The sequence below is a fragment of the Rhinopithecus bieti genome, unplaced genomic scaffold (assembly GCF_001698545.2).
Source record: "Rhinopithecus bieti isolate Rb0 unplaced genomic scaffold, ASM169854v2 scaffold_2350, whole genome shotgun sequence".
NCBI lineage: Eukaryota > Metazoa > Chordata > Mammalia > Primates > Cercopithecidae > Rhinopithecus > Rhinopithecus bieti.
Window position 1 is genome coordinate 1,050,582 of NW_016803902.1, and position 17,250 is coordinate 1,067,831.

Below are 17,250 nucleotides of genomic sequence, written 5' to 3' on the forward strand. Positions count from 1 at the left end.
CCTCACGGCGGGAGCCGGCGAGGGCTGAGCCGGGACTCCTCAGCACGGCTGCCCCTCTCAGGCCCGGGAGCCCGCGTACCTGGCAGTCAGTCAGTCTTTCCACAGCGCCGAGGTGGGTGCCGGAGAGAGACGCCAGGACCGGGACAGGTGGGCCGGCTGGCGGGCAGAGGGAGCGTGACCGTCCAGGAGCAGCCAAGCCCCCGATTTGAAATTAACCCGCTCCCGGCGCGAGCCGATCCCGCGGGCGGGGAGGGCCGCTCCCCTCCCCCACGCCCGCTAGCTCCGGCCCAGGTCCCCGCGCGCCAATCCGAGCCTCCCGACCGTAGCCGCCGGCGAATCGGTGCAGGCGCCGCCCTCCGCTCCCGCCTCTACGGCAGAGTTGGGGGAAAAGTTCAGCAACTTTTTTTTTCCTTTTTTTTTTTTTTACATACACCCCCTCCCCTTGCTCAAAGTTGGGGAATAAAATTTGGCCCGCCCGGGGCTAGCGGGCTGGGCCGCAGGCGCCCTGCGATTCCCCGCATGGGGCTATCTCACCCCTGCCCAGCTCCAGGCCGGCTCACCTGCACTCGGACTGCAGCCGGACCTGTCCCCCTTGCACCCCTGGCATGCATGGTTGTGCTGCCCACCGTCTGCCCCGTGCCTTGCAGAAATTGGTGTGAGGAGGGAGAAGCTTGGCTACTGGTGCCTAAGCTCCGTGGGCGCCGGGCCTTGGCCCCGCTGTGAGAACTCAGGTGTAGGAGGAGAGGAGGAAGGCGGAAAACCCGCCAAGCCTGTCCCCGCAGTCTTTCCTCTCGGTCTCCCACCCACTCCTCCCTTTCTCTTCCCTGTTGTCTTTCCCTCTTTTTCCGGTCTCCGAGCCTAAGGCAGCTTTAGCCTGGTTCACTGTGGAGCCCTAGCAGGGTGGGGAGACACTTCGATCCTCCGTCCTCACTTTGCAGAACGGGACACCGAGGCCCGGGGCGGCGGCACTGCCTCGCCTGCACCTGGATCATTTGCGCCCGCGTTGGCTCCCTTTGCTCTCCTCTGCCTTAGACTTTTCTGCGGATGGGTGCTGAGTGTTGCCTAGAGGCGCCGAGATCTGGGCGCCGGTCTCTCGATCTGGACTCGGTTTGTCTCTTCCTCTTCTGTAATCGTGCGTGTTTAAGCTCCAGCAGAGCCCGGGGCCACGCTCCCCCACTCCCACCGCTAAGTTGGGGATCAGTGACTCTCCCATTGCTGACTAGCAGGGCGAAGCATTTTTATTTTCTGCGGAACGCGATGGGGGCGAGGATGCTATGATATTTAGGCTGGGGTCGCAGCGCAGCAGCTGCCGGCCACAGAGCCAAGGGTCTCCGTGTCGAGCGAAGGCTCATCCCCCCACCCTGAAACGCGACCGCAGGCTTGCGGGGTGACCGCCCTGGAATGTTGGCGCCGTCGTGTACCTGTCCCCACTTGGTCGACAGCTGAGGCGCAGGTCTTGCTCAAGAAGGCGCTTCGAACTGAAAGCGGGCCTTTCAGGTACTGTGCAGAGGGTCAGCTGCCTGTAGCTCCCAGATTTAAAATAAAGCAGAGGTCACTATACAGGGTTCCACCGTTGCTAGCACTGAGCACTAGTTCTTACTAAGCCCAGGGACCCCTTTTTTGGAGCAAGGCTGGGTTCTAAATGTGTCAACAAAAAGTGGAGAGTTGGTGCTTCTGCTTTAGCCACTAGCTGTTGGCCAGATTGTCATCTCCCCCAATCCCCTGAACGATCAGCACTCCTAAGAGTGCATAGGTTCGGCTATGCCCAATGTACCCGAAGTTATTACAGCCCGGGAGTCCTGTGGGCCATAAATCCCCTTTAGAGTTGTTTAGAATTAGTCTGCCTCATGCACCTGTGTTCAGAGATCGTGACTAATTTGTTCAAATCTGTGATCTACAGGGCCATTCATGCTGCAGATGTCTGAGTGACAATTACCTGTAAGGCACATCATTCAGGGAGCAGCCACCTCTGGTGACACTTGACAGATGGCCTCTCATTTCATACTCAGCACAGGTGTGGAAGCATGGGGTATGACTCTGAGAGGGAAGCAGGGTTTTAAAGTGACAACCCCAAGGTCTCACTATAATTAACAGGGCTGGGATTTGAAGCCAAGGCTGTTTAATGCCTCAGAACTTTCCACTGAAAGCTGTGTTCACCACTGTGCGGGGTGCTCATCCTTGCTTGCTTCATAGGATAGTTGTGTCCCATTTTATAGAGAAGAAAACCGAGGCACAAAAGGGTTAAACTGATGGCCAAATTAGCTACAGAGCAAGATTTAGAATCCAGGTCTACCTGCTCCAAGTTCATACATCCCATTCCACTGCCTCTGAAAGGTCCTATGAGAGCAATGTTAGTGCCAACTCAGGCTAGCCCTTAACCATTTCAACCCCTCCCTAAACACACAAAAAAACAGGAAGGTGAGAATGTAATTCTTGCTTACTGATAGTTGTCATGTCTTACTGAAGGAAGTGAAATTATAGTCAAACTCATTGAATATGTTGAAAAATGGTTTTATTAAGAGTGAAGTGATACAGTTTTGAAGTCTTAACAGCCCTTTCATGTAATGAAAGGTAACGAAGAAAGAAAGGTGAAACAATTCTACTCAGCGCCGTGTAGAGTATCAGTTTGAAATGCAGCATGAATGTAAAGGAGAGAAAAGACTACTGAAAACTTTTATGTTTACTGCATAACCAAGAAGGAAGGATCAGGACATAAGCTTGAAATCTTTTTAAAAAAAATTTTCCCATCAAATATGTTTTCCACTTATTAGTTACATAATCCAAGGGAATATTTGTGTATTTGTTTCCGGCCTTCTGTTCATCATGTTGTGTAATCTGTGTCTCACTGAAGTTAGACCAGTTTTTCTGCTCTGTGATGCCACCCTTCTGGATTGCACAACTTGGAGGGCTGATATGTTGTGTAACACATTCAGCATTAAATAAAGTATTATGAAAAAAGATATCAAAGGTAAGGGGGAAAGATCGGCGTCACCGAGGCACCTACATTCAAAGGTAACATTTGGGATTCCTGAAGTGTGTCCCTTTTCATAATCACCAAAAAGACAGGCAAGACCTTCCCCTTCTGAGCAGGGAAGGATGAATGGCTAAGGAATGAGCTCTAGCTAATGGGTTTCTTGACCTTTTTTGTCTCTTGCTGCCCCACCTCCTAGGTGCTTGTATCACCAGCTCTGCTTCCTGACCTAGTGGGGCAATTTGGGTTTGTGCTTTTTCTGCAGTACGTGTTGGCATAGATACCACGAAACAGCTGTCTGGAGCTTAAAACTGCACAAATCCCTATGTGCTGGGTTGGATGTGGCTGCTTACAACTAGATCTCAGCTATTCCTGGTCCTTGTACTGAGCCTGCAAATGAATCATGCTGGGTCCAGTCTGGGCAGGGTTAAAGAGGATGGATACAAGCAAAGGACCCAGGAAGCGGGCATGCCTGGAGCTGGCTTGTGCTGACTGTGGAGCTAGACTAGGTCAGAGTATGTCCCAGGCAGCAGCAGGGCTGTGTGTGAAATCCCCTCAGACTCTCCTGTGACCTCCTGTGGGAAATTCCTGATGGGCCCTGATCTATCCTGACGTGCCCTATATAGACATTTGTAGCCCGGGACTCAGCTGCAGCAGCGACAGTTGCTGCCATTTATTGAGCAATTACTGCTTCTGATTTCTTTTCTTTTTTTTTTTTTTAGACAGAGTCTTGGTCTATCACCCAGGCTGGAAGTGCAGTGGCGTGATCTTGGCTCACTGCAACCTCTGCCTCCCAGGTTCAAGCGATTCTCCTGCCTCAGCCTCTCAAGTAACTGAGACTACAGGCATGTACCACCACACCTGGCTAAGGTTTGTATTTTTAGTAGAGACGGGATTTCACCATATTGGCCAGGCTGGTCTCGAATTCCTGGATCTCATGATCCGGCCGCCTCGGCCTTCCAAAGTGCTAGGATTACAGGCGTGAGCCACTGCGCCTGCCAGCTTCTAAAATTTTAAAATACTTTGGGGATAATAGAACACAAAATACTGAGAGTCCTCATGTGAAGCTGGAGTCTGAGTTCTGTTCTCATTTTATTATTGCACATATAATCTTAAAATTGTCATAATGTCATGTAATCCAGTGCTTATCAGTGGGTTGGAAAAACCTGCTTTTCCCTATTCCTAGGAATCTCTACATATACATTAAAGAAGTATATGTAGAGATTCCTAGGAATAGGGTTCAGGGATTTATTACCTAAAATATAGCCCCCCTGGAGCTGGGTGTGGTGGCTTATGCTTGTAATCCCAGCACTTTGGGAGGCTGAGGCGGGTGGATCACTTGAGGTCAGGAGTTTGAGACCAGCCTGGACACATGGTAAAACACTGTCTGTACTAAAAATACAAAAATTAGCTGGGCATGGTGGTGGGTGCCTGTAATTCCGGCTACTTGGGAGGCTGAGGCAGGAGAATTGCTTGAACCTGGGTGGTGGAGGTTGCAGTGAGCCAAGATTGCACCACTGCACTCCAGCCTGGGCCACTGAGCAAGACTGTCTAAAAAAAAAAAAAAAAAAGTCCCATTCAATGCAGGAATCCTATAACCTTCCTGATCAATCAATGATTGCTGCTCTTTGCTTAAAGCTGGTAGTGAAAGGTAACTGTGCTGATCCCCTCCAGGCATATTTATCACATCCTGTTCTTGATCATCCCCCTATATAGGCACCTCTGTTGTGGATGCTTCCCACCTACACCACTGTGAGCTCCTTAAGGCAGGGAGAGGGACTTCTTCACCTCTTGGTCTTTCCAGTGCCCAGCCAGGTGCCTGACCCAAAGCAGGGGCCTGATAGATGTTGGTTGATGGAGTAAAATTCTACTCTAGAATGTTATCCCACCAACCTCAGATGATACCTTGTCTTTTAATCTCTTTATCTTCAGTACTGAGTTCAGTGCCTGATACACACTTGGTGTTCCATAATGCTAGGAAAATGAGCTCATAATTACCACTCCCTTTTAAATGTCAGGTTTTTTACTTTAGCTAGGTTCTCTGGTTTTATTTATTTACTCACTGAAAAATAGTATACTGAGTGCTATACTATGCCCCTAAACCCTGAATTAGGTGCTAGGTATACACAGTGAGTGAAAGAGATAAAGTCCTTGCCCTTTTGGAGTTTATATTCAAGCAGTAGAGAGTGTCTGGTGCAAAGTGTTAGCTTCTATTGTATTTTTTTTTTTTTCCTGTAAGTGTGAGATTTCTCTGCCATTCCTCAGTTCAACAAATATGACTTTTTTTTTTTAAATAAATGTTCTACCTCTATAGTACTTTTTAAAAGTTTCTGTAGGTGTTTTTCTTCCCTAGGAACCCAAGTTTTCTTTTCTTCTCCTTTCAGCCCATATGTTTGGATCACTTGCTCCAAGTCTAGGGACTCTGCTAGGCACTAGCCACAGGACACGATGGCTGCCCTTGGGATCCCAGCAATAAAGCCATCTCTTCACTTACTCACACTCCCCCTCTCTCTTTATCCCTCTTCTGCAGAGATGTGGACTTCATCTGGACAAATTGTGTGCTTCTCTGAGTTCTTTAAGATTACGGCCTCTTAGTCACTGGAGGATGCCCTATTTCTCCTGGAATGATACTGAAGTCAGCATAAGTGGGTTCCTTACACCTCAGTGGCCCTCAGTCATTGTGAATTCAGGCACTGGGAAGACAAAGCAGGCTCTTAATCAGCTGTGTAAGGCTGGGGGCATCCCCCATGTAAGGTTCTAGGCAGTCACCAAACATTCTAATAATCCACTCCTCTCTGAAATCTGAAATCTACCTGATTTCTTCCAACTTCTTGGCACTAATGAATACCCCTTAAAGTCACAGTTTTCAGGATATGATTTGACCTAATATGCTTCATGATACCCAGATATATTATGGTAGAGTTTTATTGCTCATTGTACTGCTTTATTGTATAATATGGAGACAGAATAAGACCTACACAAATTGATTTTCTTGACAAAAAAACTTAAGATTTTCCAAAAGAATTAGATAGCTCTCCTCTTAGCCTTAATCAAAAATGTTTAGGCCAGGTGTGGTGGCTCACGCCTGTAATCCCAGCACTTTGGGAGGCCGAGGTGGGCGGATCACAAGGTCAAGAGATCGAGACCATCCTGGCTAACATGGTGAAACCCCATCTCTACCAAAAATACAAAAAATAAGCCGGATGTGGTGGCGGGTGCCTGTAGTTTCAGCTACTCAGGAGGCTGAGGCAGGAGAATGGCATGAACACGGGAGGCGGAGGTTGCACTGAGCCAAGATCGCACCACTGCACTCTAGCCTGGGTGACAGAGCGAGACTCCATCTCAAAAAAAAAAAAAAAAAAAAAAAAGTTTAATAAAAGCTCACAGCAGTTATCAATATGGAAATTGACTGGATTATGTTAATCCACCTGTGGTTATAGTTATTAATGAATTGCATTTGAATTTGCCCACAAAATGTATAGTTCTATATACTCTTTTACAATAGTGCTAACATGGAACATAGTCCATGATTGATCATATGCTCAGCCATAAAGCGAGTCTCCATAAATTAAAAAAAAAAAAAAATCAAAACCATACCGACCATACTGTCAGCCACAGTGGAATAAAAATAAAAATCAATACCAAGATGATCTTTCAGAAACCACACAATAACATGAAAATTAAACAACTTACTCCTGAATGAGTTTTGGGTAAACAATGAAATTATGGCAGAATTTTAAAAATCTCTTAGAAATATGTGAAAACAGAAATACAGCATACCAAAATCTCTGGGTTGCAGCAAAAGCAGAGTTAAGAAGAAAGGTTATAGCACTGAGCACCTACCTCAAAAAGTTAGATCTCAATGATCTAACGTTACACCTAGAAGAACCAGAAAAATAAGAACAATTGAATCTCAAAGTTAGCAGAAGAAGAGACATAATTAAAATCAAAGTGGAACTGAATGAAATTGAGGCCCCAAATCCATATAAAGAATTAACAAAAACCAAGTTGGTTATTTGAAAGGATAAACAAGATCAGTAGACCACTAGCTAGATTAACAAAGAAAGAAGATCCAAATAAGCACAATTAGAAACAACAAAGATGACACTGTGATTGATCCCACATAAATACAAAAGATCCTCAGAGACTACTGTGAATATACCTCTATGCACACAAACTAGAAAATCTACAGGAAATGGATAAATTCCTGGAAATGCACAATCTCCCAAGGTTAAATCAGGAAGTAATTTAAACACTGACTAGATCAATATTTAATTCCAAAATTGAATTAGTAATAAAAAGCCCTACCAATCATAAAAATCCCTGGACCAGATGGATTCACAGCCTAATTCTAGCAGACATACAAAGAAGAGTTGGTACCAGTTCTACTGAAACTATTCCTAAAAGTCAAGGTGGAGGGACTCTTCCCTAACTCATTCTACAAAGCCAGCATCACCCTGATACCCAAACCTGGCAAAGACACAACAAAAAAAAGAGAACTACAGGCCAATATCCCTGATGAACATAGATGCAAAAATCTTCAATAAAATACTGGCAAACTGAATTCAACAGCACAGCAAAAAGTGGATTCACCATGAACAAGTAGACTTCATTCCTGGGATGCAAGATTGGTTCAACATGTACAAATCAATAAATGTGACTCACCACATACGCAGAATTAAAAGCAAAAATCATGTGATTATCTCAATAGACACAGAAAAAGCTTTTGATAAATCCAACATCCCTTCATGATAAAAACCATCAAGAAGTTAGTTCTCGATGGAACATACCTAAAAATAAGAGCCATCTATGACAAACCCATAGCCAACATCATGAAAACTGGAAGCATCCCTCTTGAGAACTGGAACAAGACAAGGATGCCATGCCCGCTCTCACCACTCCTATTCAACATAGTACTAGAGGTGCTAGCCAGAACAGTCAAGCAAGAGGAAGAAATAAAAGGCATCTGAATAGGAAAAGAAAAAGTCAAACTATCTCTTCATGGACTATATGATTCTATACCTAGAAAACCCTAAAGACTCTGCCAAAAGGCTCCTGGAACTGTAAACAGTGAAGTCTTAGGATACAAAATCAATGTGAAAAAATCAGTAGCATTTCTATCACCAGTAGCATTCAAGCTGAGAGCAAAATAAAGAACTCAATCCCATTTACAATAGATACACACACACACACACACAAATACCTAGGAATACATCTAACCAAGGAGGTGAAAGAATCTCTACAAGGAGAACTACAAAACACTGCTCAAGAAATCAGAGACGATACAAACAAATGAAAACATTCCATGTTCATGACTTGGACGAATCAGTATAATTAAAATGGCCATACTGCCCAAAGCAATCTACAGATTCAATGATATTCATATCAAACTACCAACATCATTTTTCACAGAATTGGAAAAAAAATCCTACAATTCATATGGAACCAATAAAGAGCCCAAACAGCCAAAGTGATCTTATGAAAAAAGAACAAAGCCAGAGACATCACATTACCCAACTTCAAACTATATTATAAAGCTACAGTAACCCAAACAACATAATAGTGGTACAAAAACAGACACATAGACCAATAGAACAGACTAGGGAATCCAGAAGTAGAGTCACACACCTACAGCCATCTAATCTTTAACAAAGTTAACACAAATAAGCAATGAGGAAAGGACTCCCTATTCAATAAATGGTACTGGGATAGCTGGATACCTATATGCAGAAGGATGAAACGGAACCCCTGCCCTTCAAGATACATAAAAATTAACTCAAGTTGGATTAAAGATTTAAATGTAAGACCTCAAACTAAGAATCCCAGAAGAAAACCTAGGGAACACCAGTCTGGACACCAGCCTTAGGAAAGAATTTATGACTAAGTCCCCAAAAGCAATTACAATAAAAAAAAAATTGACAAGTGAGACCTAATTAAACCAAAGAGCTTCTGCACAGCAACAGAAACTATCAACAGGGTAAACAGACAACCTAGAGAATGGGAAAAAAATTGCAAATTATGCATTCAGCAAAGGTCTAATACCCAGAATCTATGAAGAACTTAAATAATTGAACAAGCAAAAACCAAAAAACCCAATTAAAAGATGGACAAAAGACATGAACACATCTCAAAAGAAGACATACAAGCAGCCAACAAACATATGAAAAAAGTGCTCCACATCACTAATCAGAGAAATACAAATCAAAACCACAATAAGATAGCATCTCACACCAGTCTGAATGGCTGTTATTAAAACGTTAAAAAACAACAGAGGTTGTTGAGGCTGTGGAGAAAGGGAATGCTTATACATTGTTGGTGGGAATGTAGATTAGTTCAGTCACTGTGGATATCAGTTTGGAGGTTTCTCAAAGAACTCAGAACTACCATTCGACCCAGAAATCCCATCACTGGGTATATATCCAAGAGAAAACAAATTGTTCTACCAAAAAGACACATGTACTTGCATGTTCATCAAAGCACTATTTAGAATAGCAAAGACATGGAATTAACCTAGGTGCCCATCAGCAGTAGATTGGATAAAGAAAATGTGGTACATATATACCATGGAATACTACACAGCCATAAGAAAGAATGAAATCATGTCCTTTGAAGCAACATAGGTGCAGCTGTAGGCCACTATACTAAGTGAATTACCATAGGAACAGAAATCTAAATAACACATGTTCTCACTTACAAGTGGGAACTAAACTTTGGGTACTCATGGACATAAACATGGCAACAGTAGAAACTGGGGACTACTAATGAGAAGAGGGAGGGAGGTGGACAAAGGTTGAAAAATAAACAGTTGGATACTATACCCACTACCTGAGTGATGGTATCATTCGTACTCCAAACCTTGGCATCCTGCAATATACCCAGGTAACACACTTGCACATGTATCTCCTGAATCTAAAATGGAAGTTGAAAAAAAAATTGGAACAAGCATTTTTATTTAAAAAATTAGATAAAATAGTGCTAAGCTTTGTTACAGATTCAATCTTTGAGATAACAATTTAAAATCATTTTAAAGTTGATTTGAAGAATACAAAATGACATTACTTTTAAATTATTTTTCCTTCTTTTAATTTTAGAGACAGGGTCTTGCCCTGTTGCCCAGGCTGGAGTGCAGTGGTGTTATTATAGCTCACTGCAGCCTTGAACTCCTGGTCTCAAGCAGTTCTCCTGCCTGGGCCTCCTAAAGTGCTGGGATTACAGGCGTGAGCTACCACTCCTGGCCTAAGATGGCCGCTTTTAAAGAAACTCAGGGTCTGGAGGACACAGAAGTATCTTCTAGTCTGTAATCTTTCCTTGAGATAGGATAAGATGTGGATGAAAATTAGAACTTTGTGGTGAAACAGAACTTGGTTGGTTCAAAGGCCATCTCATCATTATAGCTGTGCATCCTTAGGCATATGACTTAACCTCTCTGAACCTCCTTTCCCCCCACTCCCTAAAATTGGAATTAAAATATACATCTTCATGGGCTCTCATGAAGATTAGATGAGATGATCGATGCAAAGTACTTAGCACAATATTTAGCACATGGCAAGTACTTAATAGCTATTATTATATATTGTTATATATAATATAATCCAAAACCAATCCAGAGAAATGCGTATCTGTCTTTGTGTTTATTTTTGCTTGCTTAATCACGTCATAGAGATTCCCAATAGCTAGACTGTGTCTAAGAACCTTTGGCCAGGAAATTGTTTCTTCTCAGCAGCAGAATCTGTGTCCTCCATCCCTTCCCTGACCTTCCACTGCCCCAGCTGCAGGTGCAGCTATGTTCAGTGCTCACCTGAGGGAATGCCCAGTGTTGTTGGAATCCTTACAACTAGAAGCCTGCTTTGTCTTTTTTTTTTTTTTTTTTTTAAAGGAGAAATGGCTTGAGAAAGACATGTTGAAGAGGAAAAAATACGTTAAGGTAACATGTTCTTATCTATTACTAGAATTAGTCAATGCATCATAATTTAAGGGTTTGTGTCTAGTTTATTGGCTCTGTTAGTAAATATCACCTCTCTTGTGCTTCACTTTCCTGTCTCTTTGCTCCCAGCACAGAGATTTCTTAATTGCTTGAAGTACAGGCCCAGGCATAGAATTAGATTTGGTTAACACTTGCCAACTGGCTTAGAATCTGAAGACTCCAACTCTAGTCCCTGGTTCTGACACCTACTAACTCTGCAACTTTAGGGAAGCCACTTACCTCTCTGAGTCTCAGTTTCCTCCTCTGTGAAATGGGCCGGTAATATCTATGGCATAAAGACTTCATTGATGGTATGGGACCAACTGAGGCTACATGTGTAAAAATATTGTTTGAAAATGTTAATTGCTATTTGATTACAAGGACATATAGTCTTATTAATATGATCAAATCTCTTGCTAGCTTATTGGTTTTCATAGTAGGAGATGTCACTTGCTGTGTGATCTTGGACAAGTCACTGAACTCCTTGGAGCTGCACTTGTCTCCCCTGTGACATGGGGAGCGTAGAATTGATTACTTAAATTTCCTGAAACTGTACAAGTCTATGCTGATGCCGAGCTTTCCTTGAAAACTGGAAAAAGCACAGGCTTTGAAGTCCGATGGATTGGGGTTAATCCTCTGCTTCGCAGCTTGCTTTCTTTTTGTCTCTCTGTACCCATAAAGGATTGTCTCAGAATGTTCTGGGTATTTTTGAAAAGTAACAGCAGCTTGACTGAAAGGCAATTTTGTCTGTATTAAGACATCAGCTGTGAGCAGAGTTCTGTGGTGGCAGAAAACAGATCAGGCAGAGATTCAGGTCTATACTTTCCAAACTCCAGTGGCCCATTTGGTAGAACCAGTTTACATTTGTGTGTTGAATTTTTGATGACTAAATAACAGTGATCCAAGAGCTGAGATGGTTTTTTGGTCCCACTAGGGAGGGTTGTATTGCTGTCAAGGTGTGGATAAAGCATTTCAGGCAGGCCTGCCCCTGGAACCTGGCCCAGTGGTGTGCAGCTGTGTCAATAGGCCTTTGAAGTCCACACACACCAGCCGACTGGTCAGCAGCCCCTGGGATGGTCTGTACAACCTTCGTCACAGGAAATTGGGAAAGGCATGTGGAAGCTAGCATTGCTGGAAGGGGAGGAGAAGAAAACTATTGGGCTCTTTATGAAAACATGGGAGAAATTTACCCAAATTCACAGGCTGAGCCCATCAGCAGGATCTGGGATTGTTGATCACTGCTCTCCTCTTTCTGGCTGCGGATCAGTGTGATGAGCTGGTTTATCTTTATTCTGACCTGAATATGTGTCAGCTAGCGCTTCCGTGAGGCCTCAGCATAGTGATAGTATACTGGTGGCGCTGATGGTGCTGATGGTGCTGCAAGATTCACAAAGAGTTTCTGAGTCATTAAAACGTGAACAAACGCTGTTCAGGAGAATTGTAATGCAAAATATTTTTCATTTTTATTGGTTCATTTCTGGTATTCTACATTTTGGGGCACTGGTCTCTTCCCCTGCCCCAGGATTTTCCCCATGTGCAGGTGCTTTTTCATCACATGATCTCATTTAATCTTCACAACATCCCTGAAGTATGTTGTCTTCAATCCCTCTTTGGCAAAAGAGGAAATGGAAGCTCTGGGTGGTTAAAACTTGCTGAAGATAACACAGCTTAGCAGGAAACCCTGAGCTGTCTGACTCTCAAGCCTGTGTTGAGAAATCCTGCCCTGTGCTGCCTCTCACTGCATAGATCCTATCTGGATAAAGTGCTGGGTAACCAGGAATCAGAACCTCTGGAGGACGAGTATGACTTCTTTTCTGTCCTTGCTGCCTGAGTTCAAACTCTCAACATCCTCTCCTTCTCTTCCCTGTTCTTGCTCTGTACCAATGCTCTGTCACTGAGTCTTGTCACTTTGGCCCACTGTCCCCCTTTGTACCCCTGCCTTTCTTTTCATTCTTAACTCTCGTTGCCACACACTTGGGGCACTGCCGTAGCTGGCAGCTCCCTTTGTCACCAGTCTTTCCCTTTTCCATCTTTTCCACTCACCCTGCCAGACTCATCTTCCTTTAACACTGCTTTGTCCTATTTCATTTTAAACATCTCAGGGACTCGAGATGAAGTCAAGACTCAGTGCTTAACCTGAAACACCCCCCAGTGTCCCCAGGTGGACCCCAAAGCTTCTACATTAGTCCCTTTTTCACGCTGCTGATAAAGGCAGACTCGAGACTGGGCAATTTACGAAAGAAAGAGGTTTATTGGACTTATGGTTCCATATGGCTGGGGAGACCTCACAATCGTGGTGGAAGGCAAGGAGGAGCAAGTCATGTCTTACGTGGATGGCAGCAGCAAAAGCGAGTTTGTGCAGAGAAACTCCTGTTTTTAGAACCATCAGATCTTGTGAGACCCATTCACTATCACGAGAACAGCATGGGAAAGACCCACCCCTTTAATTCAATCACCTCCCACCAGTTCCTCCCATGACATGTGGGAATTATAGGAATTGTGGGAGTTACAATTCAAGATGAGATTTGTGTGGGGACACGGCCGAAACATATGAGCTCCTTTCCAGCCTTGCCCATCACTTCCTGCAATAACTTGATGTTGCCTGGGATTTTCTGACTTCAGCATCTTTGGTCATGAGGTATCTTCTGCCTAGACTGTGACACACCTTCCCACCCAACCTCCCCTCTGCTAAAAATCTCATTATGGTCTGGCTGAAGTGGCCTGTCTTTAATGAAGCTTTCTCCAGTCACCTTGCAGGAATGATTCCCCCCTTGGAACACTTTGAAACACTTAGACAATACTTCTCATATGTTGCTTCACTGTAATTATTTGTGTGCCAACATTTCCTCCCTGTATACCAATGTGATTATGGAACCCATGTGTGTGTATCCCCCACTGTGGTCATTAGCATAGTGCCTTATATGTAGTGGGCCCTTTGTTGGATGAATAAACTAATGAACAGTGAAAAGCAAATAGTAAGAAATAAGTCATTTATTGTTTCCCTTGTGTCTGACAGTATTCTTAGTGCTATTCAAAGTAATAATTCCTTTAATTCTTGCAATAACCCTAAGAAGTAGATGACATAGAGATGAAGAAGCAAAGGCATGGTGAGCTGAGCTAGTCAAAGAATTGGTGATTGACCCAGGATTCAAATCTGAGCAATCTGCCTCCAGGACCTAGACTTCCACTGTAGGTACCTTTCCAGGACTCTTTTTCCTCTACGTAGAAGGTCCTGGCAGGCTAATAGGTGTACTCCTATAAGAGCTGCCTTGTGGGCTTATGGATTTCTCATTCATGGCAGGTTCCTGAGGGCCTGAGAATGGTTAGCATCCAGCATTTCTTCCCTAAGCCAGTACACGAAGTCTTGCTCACCTTGGCAATGTGCATCAGGCAAAATGGTGAGAGAATGGAAACACCTCCAAGTACTGAGGTTCCGCAGATGACAGGTGCTGTGTGAAAATGAAGCATGTTTTTCATGTTCTATAAAACATGGCAACTTCATTACACCGTAGTTAGAGTATGGGCCCAGGACTCCTATAACACTCCACCTTTAGCATGAGGTGATTACTTGGTTAATAATCCTTGTCGGCCTAGTGCACATACCCTGTGTTTATCACTCCCATCTTATAATTAACTTTTATATTTTCCTTAACTTTACAACTCAATCTGTGCACCAGAGTGCCTGCAAACCCATATTTATCTAATTTAGCAAACATTTGCATGCACTGCAATTAGACTCACATGTTGTGTGATCAACGTCCTTTGCTAATTGCATAATTCCTTTTGAGTTTAATCATCATATGGCATTCTTTTTTCTTAATGTCTATGTGGTTTGCTGTTGATTGTGAGCTGCATGTGAAATCTCAGGCTGACGCACCTGCAATCACAGAACCAAAGATATTCGAGAGCCAAAGACAAGGGAGGAACTGTGTTCCTTATTGACAGGTGAAGAAATGGAGGCTCAAGGAAGTTAAGGGACTTGCTTATCCAAATAGCTCATTATTAAGAGTTCCTGAAGATGTGAAGGGATAAACACATCTGCAAAGAATATCTCCCAAACCATCCCAGTGTGGGAATTCCATGAATAATTGAAGTCAGTCCTGACTTAGCATGGAGCTTGAGTCTGGACGCAATTAGTCTGGGCCTAAAAGAAATCAGGTTATAGGCAAGGACAAATCTGAGGATATTCTGGAATTATATCCCTTAGCAATTGTTTTTCAGCTTTGGGCTGCACGTTGCCAGCAGACGTTTTGGTACAAGGAAGGCTGGCTAAACTCTTTTCCTTTTCTTCTGCCTCTTAAAATTATTGTTTGTTTGTTTGTTTGTTTTATTGTAAATCTAGATTAGAATAGAGTAGAGGGTTCAACCAGGAATTAGGAATTGGTCTAGAAAGAATCAGAATATTGGAGCTGAAAGTCTATTTAGCTTGTTTTATAATAAAGTTCAGAAGGGTGTGTCCCAAATCACAGAGTTGGTTGCTCACAGGTTTGGTACTTGAGCCCCTGTCTCTTTAGTTGATGTCCAGGTTTTTCTTACTACAGTACTCTACAAATCAAGAGACTAAGTGGACAAAGTGCTCCTTGTCCTCTCCTTCCCTCATGCAGCACCTTTACACAGTGGCTTGGATGCCCAGTGCTAAGCAAGGGTGTATGGATGCAGATGCCCAGGCCTTGATCTAAGCTAGGATGCAAAACCAAAGGATGCAAAGGAGAATGGGACCTACCAGGATGAGGAAGACACCACTTCCCAGTGTGGAGATTTTGAACTCAGAGAGGATTTAAGAGAATACAATGGAACCTAACACAGTGACTGGCCCATTTTGGGAACTCTACTGATATTTGCCAAGTAGACATGTGTACTAGCAAGGGGATGAAGGTAGGGTGATGAGGTCAGAAAGATAAGGACAGACTACTGCCACCTGCAGATTTTTTTTTTTCTTGGAAGGCAGAGGAAATCATGAAAGTTCTACCACAATGGACTTTCATCCATTTATCTGCCCAGGAAGAAAGACCTGGTGATTAATGTGGAAGCACCAAGAATCACTGGGGCCTGGAAAATACAGCCCAGCAGTATGCTCAGAAAGAAAAAGAGACTGGGTCTTGGCTTCTGTCACGTCTCGTAAACTGGGAAACCTTTCTATTGCTGCTGGCAGCCGTAGAGATTCCCTGCTCTCTGAGCCCATGGCTTGCTTCTACAACAGTACTTGCCATCCTCTGTCAGATATATCCTCTGCATCTTTGGCTCCTATGTAACATCTAGAGAGTAGTAAGTGCTCAGTTAATGTAGGTTGAATGGATGAATGGATGGATTGGACACTGTTGAAATGTTCAACTCTCGCCAAGTCAGCAGGGAAAGGTAATGTGTGGAATGGCCAAAGTAGTAATAAAAATATTTTAATAGCCTAGATGGATGGACCAAAGCAATAATATTAAATTTACCTAGAGGAAATGTAACACAAAGTCTATATTTAGCTTTAAAAATGTCAATTACCCAATCAAAGAGTGGGTGAAATATGAAGGAGTGTAGTCCGTATTTTTAAAAAGCCATCAGTGGTAGGTCTTAGTGGACTGTAAGCTCAACATGAAAAAGTTTGTCATGTAGCTGCTAAAATAGTGTTGAAGTTCATCAGTAGAAGTCTGATCCAGATCAGTGCAAGTGACACTACCTGTAGTTTTGTTTATTAAAAAAAATTTTTTTTTAGAGATGGGGTCTCACTTTGTTGCCCAGGCTGGAGTGCAGTGGCCATTCACAGGTGCGATCATTGTACACTACATCATTGAACTCCTGGCCTCAAGCAATTCTCCTGCTTCAGCCTCTTGAGTAGCTGGGACTGTGGTTTTTGAGCTGGGTCAGGCCACCTCTGGGGCAGATATTCACTTGGGATTCCTTTTTTTTTTTTTTCTTGAGATGGAAGTTTGCTCTTGTTGTCCAGGCTGGAGTGCAATGGTGCGCTCTTGGCTCACTGCAACCTCCGCCTCCCAGGTTCAAGCGATTCTCTTACCTCAGCCTCTCAAGTAGCTGGGATTACAGGCATGCACCACCACGCCCAGCTAATTTTGTATCCTTAGTAGAGACAAGATTTCTCCATGTTGATCAGGCTGGTCTCGAACTCCCGACCTCAGGTGATCCGCCCATCTCGGCCTCCCCAAGTGCTGGGATTACAGGCCTGAGCCACCATGCCTGGCCCACTTGGGCTTCTATTAATAGCCACATCTTACCCTGGGTCCAGTGCTTTAGTTTACAAAGTGTTTTCCCAGGCATTATCTTGTTACATTGTTCTAATGAAGTGGTTTATATACTGGCAAAAGGCAAGCTG

General features: G+C 43.6%; 1 protein-coding gene and 1 long non-coding RNA gene across 4 annotated transcripts in view; one reads left to right on the forward strand and one right to left on the reverse strand.

Moving 5' to 3' along the window:
- Positions 1–242, reverse strand: part of E2F8 (E2F transcription factor 8) — a 17,075-nt gene extending 16,833 nt beyond the window's left edge. For all 3 annotated transcript variants that reach the window (XR_001882605.1, XM_017858251.1, XM_017858237.1), the window contains exon 1: positions 80–242. The gene's annotated coding sequence lies outside the window, so the exon portion shown is untranslated. The remainder of the gene's footprint in view (positions 1–79) is intronic.
- Positions 1–17,250, forward strand: part of LOC108519349 (uncharacterized) — an 80,949-nt gene that overhangs the window by 30,968 nt on the left and 32,731 nt on the right. The gene's annotated exons all lie outside the window — the stretch shown is intronic.